Here is a 10,714-nt window from a genome sequence, read left to right as displayed (position 1 = left end):
CGGGGAGGCGCGAGTGCGGACGGGCGGGGCTCGTGCTTAAAGGGAGGGCCTAAATTGGGGCGGGGCGAGGGCGAAGATGGTAGTGGGGAGGACTGCGGGCGGGACGGGGCGGGGCGAAAGGGCGGTAGTGAAGGGGTGGAGCGAAGGCGGACGTGCCGTCAGTAGATCTGTGGGCGCGGCCGCTACTTTGCGGGGCGGGGCTGATACGGGGAGGGTTGAGGGGGGAAGCTGGAAGCTGGGGGACTGTGGTTGGAGCTGTGGAAGGGCTAAAACGGGAGGGCTGAGTTGCGGAGGAGGGGGGAAAGGGGCTCCATGAAGAAAGCTGGTGAGGCGCGCAGCAGTCACCCCGGACCTCTCTCCGAGAACATAGTTTTTCTGAGATCAGAGAAAACTGAATTTGGCTTTGTTTCTCCAAAGCCTTGACAGAGGGTAGGACAAGACCTGTTTTCCTGGACCTTTTACCGTCTTCCCTCGACTCGACCTAGGGAGCCCTCCTAAACTGAAGGATCCTCACACCACCCTCCGCAATCTCACCAGGGTCACCTCCTGGTGAATTTAGATAGGTCCCAGGTCCCCACGCTATCCATTTCCATCCACTGCCACAATGAGTACGGTATCTACGGACATCTGCTTTGCCCAGAACTCTGAAACATTTCAATGGATTTATGAAATGGCATGTGTCTTTTAGTCTAAGTGAGCAACCAGGAATTTAAAATGAGGCCTTTTTAAAATTACTATGAGAGCCGGGCGGTGGTGGCGCACGCCTTTAATCCCAGCACTTGGGAGGCAGAGGCAGGCGGATCTCTGTGAGTTCGAGACCAGCCTGGTCTACAAGAGCTAGTTCCAGGACAGGCTCCAAAACCACAGAGAAACCCTGTCTCGAAAAACCAAAAAAAAAAAAAAAAAAATACTATGAGAAAGTTAACCCAAGAAAATATTTATCTGTAGGTAACTGTTACCACTCTTACCAAATCATTGAGGCTATGCCTTTCCTTCTTTGCAACTAAGTAACAGACTTAGTGAAGTGGAACTTGATTCTTTTCTCCCAAAGATCCTGCAGCCGCTCAGCTGTTCCTATTGCTATGAGACACAAGGACCGCGGATTTTAAAGTTTTCTCTTGGGGTTAAGGTAGTATATATTTTCATCTTTAAAACAGGTTTACTTAAACTGGGCAGCGGTGGCACACGCCTTTAATCCCAGCACTCAGGAGGCAGAGGCAGGTGGATCTCTGTGAGTTCGAGGCCAGCCTGGTCTACAGAGCAAGTTTCAGGGCAGGCTCCAAAGCAACATAAAGAAACCCTGTCTCCAAAAACAAAAACAAACCATTTTTACTTCAATAATGTATATGCCTTCTAATAAAATATTTCATCACTTTCAAATGAACCCTAGCCAGGCAGTGGTGGCACACAGCTTTAATCCCAATACTTGGGAGGCAAGTGGATCTCTGTGAGTTTGAGGCCAGCCTGGTCTACAAGAGCTAGTTCCAGGACAGGCACCAAAAGCTACAAAGAAACACTGTCTCAAAAATAAAAAATAGCTGGGCGGTGGTGGTGCATGCCTTTAATCCCAGCACTCGGGAGGCAGAGGCAGGCGGATCTCTGTGAGTTCGAGGCCAGCCTGGTCTACAAGAGCTAGTTCCAGGACAGGAACCAAAAGCTATGGAAAAAACTTGGCGCAAAAAAAAAAAAAAAAAAAAAAAAAAAAAAAAAAAAAAAAAGTTAAAAGTCCGAATGCATCACAGAACTTCTTAGTCCCCCCCAACTCAAACACTACTCACCACTGACCTCCTGGCTTTGCCTTCTCCTAGAACCCAATGCCACTAAACTACTTTCTGTTTTCCTAAATTTGCTTACTTTGGACATTTCATAATAATGACCCCACAAGAGCCGGGCGGTGGTGGCGCATGCCTTTAATCCCAGCACTCGGGAGGCAGAAGCAGGTGGATCTCTGTGAATTTGAGACCAGCCTGGTCTACAGAGCTAGTTCCAGGACAGGCTCCAAAACCACAGAGAAACCCTGTCTCGAAAAACCAAAAAAAAAAAAAACCAAAAACAATAATGACCCCACAAAGAACCTGTGAGCTGCATATTGGTGCTCCCAGTACTTGGGAGGTAGATCTCAAGCCTGAGCTATGTGGGGAAACCCTGTCTTTTGGGGGAGGGTTCAAGACAGGGTTTCTCTGTGTAGCTTCGGAGCTTGCCCTGGAACTTGCTCTGTAGACTAGGCTGGCCTTGAACTCACAGAGGTCTGCCTCCTGGGTGCTGGGATTAAAGGTCTGTGCCACCACCCACCTGGCCAAGACCCTGTCTTAAAAGAACTAAAAGAACAACGCCTTGGGCTGGAGAGATGGCTCAGAGGTTAAGAGCACTGGCTGCTCTTCCAGAGGTCCTGAGTTCAATTCCCAGCAACCACATGGTGGCTCACAACCATCTGTACTGAGATCTGGCGCCCTCCTCTGGCGTGCGGGCATACATGGAGGCAGAATGTTGTATACATAATAAATAAATACATCTTTAAAAAAAAATCCTTTAAAAAAAAAAAAAAAAAAAAAAGAACAACGCCTTTAATCCCAGCACTTGGGAGGCAGAGGCAGGCGGATCTCTGTGAGTTCGAGGCCAGCCTGGTCCACAAGAGCTAGTTCCAGGACAGGAACCAAAAAGCTACGGAGAAACCCTGTCTCGAAAGATCAAAAAAAAAAAAAATTGTGCCAGGCAGTGGTGGCACACGCCTTTAATCCCAACACTCGGGAGGCAGGTGGATCTCTGTGAATTTGAGACCAGCCTGGTCTACAGAGCTAGTTCCAGGACAGGCTCCAAAACCACAGAGAAACCCTGTCTCGAAAAACCAAAAAAAAAAAAAAAAAAAAATACTATGAGAAAGTTAACCCAAGAAAATATTTATCTGTAGGTAACTGTTACCACTCTTACCAAATCATTGAGGCTATGCCTTTCCTTCTTTGCAACTAAGTAACAGACTTAGTGAAGTGGAACTTGATTCTTTTCTCCCAAAGATCCTGCAGCCGCTCAGCTGTTCCTATTGCTATGAGACACAAGGACCGCGGATTTTAAAGTTTTCTCTTGGGGTTAAGGTAGTATATATTTTCATCTTTAAAACAGGTTTACTTAAGCTGGGCGGTGGTGGCACACGCCTTTAATCCCAGCACTCGGGAGGCAGAGGCAGGCGGATCTCTGTGAGTTCGAGGCCAGCCTGGTCCACAAGAGCTAGTTCCAGGACAGGAACCAAAAAGCTACGGAGAAACCCTGTCTCGAAAGATCAAAAAAAAAAAAAATTGTGCCAGGCAGTGGTGGCACACGCCTTTAATCCCAACACTCGGGAGGCAGGGGCAGATCTCTGTCTGAGTTCGAGGCCAGCCTGGTCTACAAGAGCTAGTTCCAGAACAGGCACCACAGCTACAGAGAAACCCTGTGTCGAAAAACAAAACAAACAAACGGACAAATATGTATCATACAATAAATAAATAATCTTCTACAGCTGACTTCTTTCAAGGACTAGAACATTTTTAATAAAGTTAATGTGGATTGTAGCTCTATTCCTTTTCGTTGCCAAATGAGTTCCTCTGTACCAGCCTGCTACTGTTGCTGATCCATTCAACAGTTCAGAGACTCTGGGATAGCTTCCCTACCAGGGAACGAAGGCTCCTGTGAGCACTAATGCCAGGTTTTTCACTCCCTGGGGTGTCTGTCTGGAATGGAACTGACCTATGGTAACCCTACATTTAATCATGGGGTGGTCCAACTATCTGAGTACATATGGAAGCCGAGGGAGCGTGTTGGAAATCTCCCTCTATAGTAGAATCTCCATTCATCTCATTTCCCCCCCCCTTTTTTTTGTTTGTTTGTTTATCAAGACAGGGTTTCTCTGTAGCTTTGGGGCCTGTCCTGGAACTAGCCCTTGCAGACTGTAAGACTTTAAGACAATTCTGAAGCCATTTCTGACAATTCTGAATCTTCTCAGCCTCGGTGCCATAGTGCTTCCCCTCCTCCCCTGGGAACCAAGGACCTAACAGCTACACATGCACGTACTCAGTTCCTGAACAATTACCCGTATATGTATGTTTTGATTCAGTCCCCTGGGAAATGGGGTCAAAACAACCTCTTACCTCACCTGATCTGGCAACAGCTCTCCAGCTAATTATTGGTAATAGCCCTTTTGAATAAGCCAATCACAACCCCCCTTGCTTCTGTGGCCTTCTCCTTTAAAAGTAGCCTGTGCCAGCTATTTGAGGTCTCTCGGCTTCCCCAATGCTGAGGGACCCTGTCATGACAGAATTAATAAAATCCTCATGCTTTTACACCGGCTGTGGTGTGAAGGGTGGTCTCTGGGGGCGACTCCTCCTCAGTGTTTGGACTCTAGAGTCCAACATAGACCAGGCTGGACTCGATCTCAGAGATCCACCTGCCTCTGCCTCCCGAGTGCTTGGATTAAAGGCCTGCGCCACTACTGCCTAGCATGTGTGTTTTGTTTGGTTGGTTGGTTGGTTTTGTTGTTGTTGTTGGTTTTTTTTTTTTTTTTTTGAGACAGGGTTTCCCTGTGTAGCAATCCTAGCTGTCCTGGAACTAGCTCTTGTAGACCAGGCTGGTCTCGAACTTACAGAGATCAGCCTACCTCTGCCTCCTGAGGGCTGGGATTAAAGGCCTTCGCCACCTCCATCCATCTCATTTTCTGAAACAGGGAGTCTTTGTTTTTTTCCTGTTGCTGTGATTTAAAAAAAAAATCGAGCTGTGGTGGCACTCACCTTTGATCCCAGCACTGGGGAGGCAGAGACATTTGGATCTCTGTGAGTTTGAGGCAAGTCTGGTCTACAAGAGCTAGCTCAGGACAGGCACCAAAAAGTACAGAGAAATCCGGGGGGGGGGGGGGGGGGGGGGGGGGGCGGGGAGCCAAGTATTCAAACATGAGTGTATGGTGTGGGGCAGGGGCATTCCGGACCAAACCATCACACGTGCCCAATCAAGAAGCAGAAAGGAATGAAAGGAATGAATGCAAGCTACTACTCCACTCCTTTTCTCCATTTATACAATCCAAGGTCCCAGCCAGGGAATGGTGCTACCCACAGTGGGTTGGGCTCTCACCTCAATTAACAAAATTAGAATAATCTCCCACAGACGTCCTCAGAGACTCATCTCCCAGTTGATTCTAGAGCTTGTGAAGTGGACAGTTCACACTGACCATTACATAGAATCTGAAAGAACATGAAGCCCACCATTTGGACTAAGCTATTGAGTTCCTGGTGCTGTAGGAAGTATTACCCCTTATATCAGCCCGCCTACTGGCGCGTGGCCTCTCTTAACTATTTACTGGGAAGCCAAGCTTTCGGGGGCGCCCTTTCTCCCCTTTGCTCGTTCCCCGCCCGTCGGTTGCTCCTTTGGGTCACCTGATTCAACTGGTCAAGCGAAGAATTCTGATTTGTGAGTTTACCCCTTAATAAATGTTTATCTATTTCTTATTTCTGAGCTAGTGTGGGATTTCTCTTAAGCATCCCACCGCCATAACTCCCAGTACACCTCGCGACCACGTGGATTTAAACTCCGCGCCTCCAGATCACGGAGCCGCTTCACGGGCCAGAATGCCCGTCAAAATCCCCACCACCACGGATATGCAGCGCTTGAGAAGCACAGCCGCTGCAAACCTAACCCCCGGGGATTGTTTGTCACCTGTCCGAGTCTGCAGCTTCTGGGTTTCTGTTCTCTGTACCTGGACTCTTGGTTTTCTTCCTCCCTGTATGGAATTGATTTAATTACATTTAATCTGTTGAGCGACTCATATTTCCCCAGTTTTTAACAAGTACCAAGGCGGACTTTTTTTTTTACATTTTTTTAAATATTTATTGAACTCCCCTCCCTGCCTCTCCCCTCCGCTCTTCAACCATACCCCAAGGTCCTCATGCTCCCAATTTACTCAGGAGATCTTGTCTCTTTCTACTTTTTACTTCCCACGTACATTAGATCTATGTAAGTCTCTCTTAGTGTCTGCATTGTTGTCTAGGTTCTCTGGGATTATGGTTTGTAGGCTGGCTTTTTTTTTTGCTTCATGTCTAAAAACCACCTATGAGTGAGTACATGTGATAATTGTCTTTCTCAGTCTGGGTTACCTCACTCGAAATAATGTTTTATTTAGCTCCATCCATTTTCCTGCAAAATTCAAGCTGTCGTTATTTTTTTTTTTTGTTCTGCTGTGTAAATGTACCACATTTTCCTTATCCATTCATCGATCGAGGGGCATTTGGGTTGTTTTCAGGTTCTGGCTATGACAAAGCTGCCATGAACATAGTTGAGCACATGTCCTTGTGGCATGATTGAGTATCCTTTAGATATATACCCAAAAGTGGATATATATTACTGGATCATGAGGAAGGTTGTTTCCTAATTTTCTGAAAATTCGCCACACTGATATCCAAAAGGGTAGCTTGCATTCCCACCAGCAATTCAGAAGTGCCCCCCATCCCCCCCCCACCTCTCCAGCATAGGTTGTCATCAGTGTTTTTGATTTGCATTTCTCTGATGTGTCTAAGGATGTTGAACATTTCCTTAAGTGTCTTTCAGCCATCTTAGATTCCTCTGTTGAGAATTCTCTTTTTAGGTCTGTACCCCTTTTTTTTTTTTTTTGATTGTGTGATCTTTTGGTGTCCACTTTCTTGTTCTTTGTATATTTTGGAGATCAGATCTTTGTCAGATGTGGGGTTGGTGAAGATCTTTTCCCATTCTGTAAGCTGTAGTTTTGTCTTGTTGAACGTGTCCTTTGCTTTACAGAAGCTTTTCAGTTTCAGGAGGTCCCATTTATTAATTGTTTCTCTCATTGTCTATGCTGCTGGGGTTATATTTAGGAAGTCGTTCCCTGTGCCAGTGTGTTCAAGTGTACTTCCCACTTTCTCTTCTATACAGTTCAGTGTGGCTGGCTTTATGTTGAGGTCTTTGATCCATTTGGACTTGATTTTTGTGCATGGTGATAGATATATGGGTCTATTTTCATTCTTCTACATGTTAATATCCAGTTATGCCAGCACCACTTGTTAAATATGCTTTCTTTTTTCCATTTGATATTTTTTGCTTCTTTGTCAAAAATCAGGTGTTCAGGGCTGGAGAGATGGCTCAGTGTTTAAGAGCATTGCCTGCTCTTCCAAAGGTCCTGAGTTCAATTCCCAGCAACCACATGGTGGCTCACAACCATCTGCAATAAGGTCTGGTGCCCTCTTCTGGCCTTCGGCATACACACAGATAGACTATTATATACATAATAAATAATAAATAAATATTTAAAAAAATCAGGTGTTCAAAGATGTGTGGATTGATGGGTCTTCTATTCAGTTCCATTGGTCCTCCTGTCTGTTCTTACGCCAATACCACACTGTTTTCAGTACTGTAGCTCTGTAGTAGAGTTTGAAGTCAGGGATGGTAATGCCTCCAGAAGTTCCTTTATTGTATAGGATTGTTTTGGCTATCCTGGGTTTTTGCTTTTCCATATGAAGTTGAGTACTGTTCTTTCAGAGGTCTCTGAAGAATTTAACTGGGATTTTGATAGGCATTGCGTTGAATCTGTAGATTGCTTTCGGCAAGATTGCCATTTTTACTATGTTAATTCTTCCTACCCAAGAGCATGGGAGACCTTTCCACTTTCTGGTGTCTTCTTCAATTTCTTTCTTCAAAGATTTAAAGTTCTTGTCATACAAGTCTTCTACTTGTTTGGTTAGAGCTACTCAGAGATATTTTATGCTATTTGTGGCTATTGTGAAGGGTGATGTTTCTCTGATTTCTTTCTCAGCCAATTTATCATCTGTATACAGGAGGGCTACTGATTTTTTGAGTTAATCTTGTATGCTGTTACATTACTGAAAGTGTTGATGAGTTATAGAAGTTCTTTGGTAGAATTTTTGGGGTCGCTTATGTAAACTATCATATCATCAGCAAACAGTGAGAGTTTGACCTCTTTTCCAATTTGTATCCCCTGATCTCCCTTTGGTGTCTTATTGCTCTAGCTAGGACCTCAAGAACTATATTGAATAGATGTGGAGAGAGTGGACAACCTTGTCTTGTTCCTGATTTCAATGGAATCGCTGGGAGTTTCTCTCCATTTAGTTTGATGTTGGCTGTTAGCTTGCTGTATATTGCCTTAATTATTTTTAGGTATATTCCTTGTATCCCTGCTCTCTCCAAGACCTTTATCATGAAGGGATGTTGTATTTTGTCAGTTGCTTTTTCAGCATCTAATGAAATGATTGTGTGGTTTTTATTTTTCAGCTTGTTTATATGGTAGATTACGTTGACAGATTTTCAAATGTTGAACCATCTATGGGATGTATCTGTGGGATAAAGCTGACTTGGTCGTGGTGTATGATGGTTCTGATGTGTTCTTGGATTCAATTTGCTAGTATTTTATTTAGTACTTTGCATCAATGTTCATGAGTGAGATTGGGTCTGTCATTCTCTTTCTTAGTAATGTCTTTCTGTGGTTTGGGTATTAGGGTAATTGTAGCCTCATAAAAAGAGTTTGGCAAAGTTCCCTCTGTTTCTATTGTGTGGAATAATTTGAGGAGTTCTTTGAAAGTCTTGTAGAATTATGAGCTGAAAACATCTGGTCCTGGGCTTTTTTTGGTTGGGAGACTTTTGATGACTGTTTCTATTTCTTCAGCAGTTATATGTCTGTTTAATTTGCTTATCTGGTCTTGATTTAATTTTGGTAAGTGATATTTATCCAGAAAGCTGTCCATTTCCTTTAAGTTTTCCAATTTTGTGTAGTATAGGTTTTCAAAATATGATCTGATGATCCTCTGTATTTCCTCCGTGTCTGTTGTTGTGTTCCTCTTTTCATTTCTGATTGTTAATTTGGATAGCCTTTTGGTTAGTTTGGATAAAGGTTTGTCTATTTTGTTGATTTTCTAGAAGAAGCATCTCTTTGTCTCATTGATTCTTTGTATTGTTTTCTTTGTTTCTATTTTGTTGATTTCAACTCTCAATTTGATTATTTCCTGCCGTCTAGTTCTCTTAGGTGAGTTTGCTTCTTTTTGTTCTAAAGTTTTCAATGTTCTGTTAATTCACTAGTGCGGGATTTTTCCAGTATCTTTATGTAGGCATTTAGTGCTATGAACTTGCCTCTTAACACTGCTTTCAATGTGTCCCATAAATTTGGGTATGTTGTGTGGATCATTTTCATTGAATTTTAGGAAATCATTAATTTCCCCCTTTATTTCTTCCTTGATCCATTTATGATTCAGGTGAGCATTGTTTAATTTCCATGTGTTTGTGGGTTTTCTGGAATTAGTATTGCTGTTGACTTCTAGTTTTAGATCATGCTGATCTGATAAGGTACATTGGGTTATTCCAATTTTTTTGTATTTCTTGAGGTTTGTATGTTACTGAGTATGTGGCCAATTTTTGAGAAGGTTCCATGAGGTGCTGAGAAGAAGGTGTATTCTTTTCTGTTTGGATGGAATATTCTATATATGTCTGTTAAGTCCATTTGAGTTATAACATCTGTTAGTTCTCTTATTTCTCTGTTCATTTTTTGTCTAATTGACTTGTCCAGTGGTGAAAGGGGAGTGTTGAAGTCTCCCACTATTAGTGTGTGGGGTTTAATGTATGATTTAAGCTTTAGAAGTGTTTCTTTTATATATGAGGGTGCCTTTGTATTTGGGGCATAGAGATTCAGTATGAAAATTTCCTCTTGATGGATTTTTCTTGTAACTAATATGAAATGACCTTCTTTGTCTCTTTTGACTGATTTTAGCTTGAAGTCTATTTTGTTAGATATTAGAATAGCTACACTTGCTTGTTTCTTAGGTCCATTTGATTGGTATATTTTTTCCCAACCCTTTACTCTGAGATGATGTCTGTCTTTGAGGTTGAGATGTGTTTCTTGTATGTTGAAGAAGGATGCATTCTGTTTTCATATCCAATCTGTTAGCCTGAGCCTTTTTATAGGTGAGAGTTCATTTACATTAAGGGATATTAATGACTAGTGGTTGCTATCTCTTGTTAATTTAGTTTTCATCATTGGTGATGTTAATTTGTGCATTTTTTCTTCTTTGGGATATGGTGTAATGAGATCATCTGTTGTCTGTGTTTTTGTTGGTGTAGCCATCTTCCTTGGGTTGGAGTTTTCCTTCTAGTACTTTGTGTAGGGCTAGGTTTGTGGCTAGGTATTGGTATTGGTATCTAGATTTGTCATGGAATATCTTATTTTGTCCTTCTATGGTTATTGACAGTTTTGCTGACAGTAGTCTGGGCTGGCATCCATGGTCTCTTAATGTCTGCATAATGCTTGACCATGACCTTCTGGCTTTTATTGTCTCCACTGAGAAGTCAGGTATAATTCTGATAGGTCTACCTTTATATGTTACTTGGCCTTTTTTTTAGCCGCTCTTAATATTTTTTTCTTTACTCTGTATGTTTAATGTTTTGATTATTATGTAGCGAGAGGACTTTTTTTTTTTGATCCAGTCTATTTGGTGTTCTGTAAGCTTCTTGTATCTTCATAGGCATATCTTTCTTTAGGTAGGGAAAGTTTTCTTCTATGATTTTGTTAAATAAATTTTCTGTGCCTTTGAGTTGAACTTCTCCTTCTATACCTATTATTCTAAGATTTGGTCTTTTTATGGTATCCCATATTTCCTGGATATTTTGGGTTAAGCTTTTGTTAGATTTAATGTTTTCTTTAACTGATGAGTCTATTTCCTCTATCATGTCTTCAGTGCTTGAG

Source organism: Alexandromys fortis, unplaced genomic scaffold (assembly GCF_014885135.2).
Source record: "Alexandromys fortis isolate MF-2015 unplaced genomic scaffold, M_Fortis_MF-2015_v1.1 scaffold_217, whole genome shotgun sequence".
In the NCBI taxonomy this organism is placed as follows: Eukaryota; Metazoa; Chordata; class Mammalia; order Rodentia; family Cricetidae; genus Alexandromys; species Alexandromys fortis.
Note: the sequence above shows the minus strand (reverse complement) of the source record.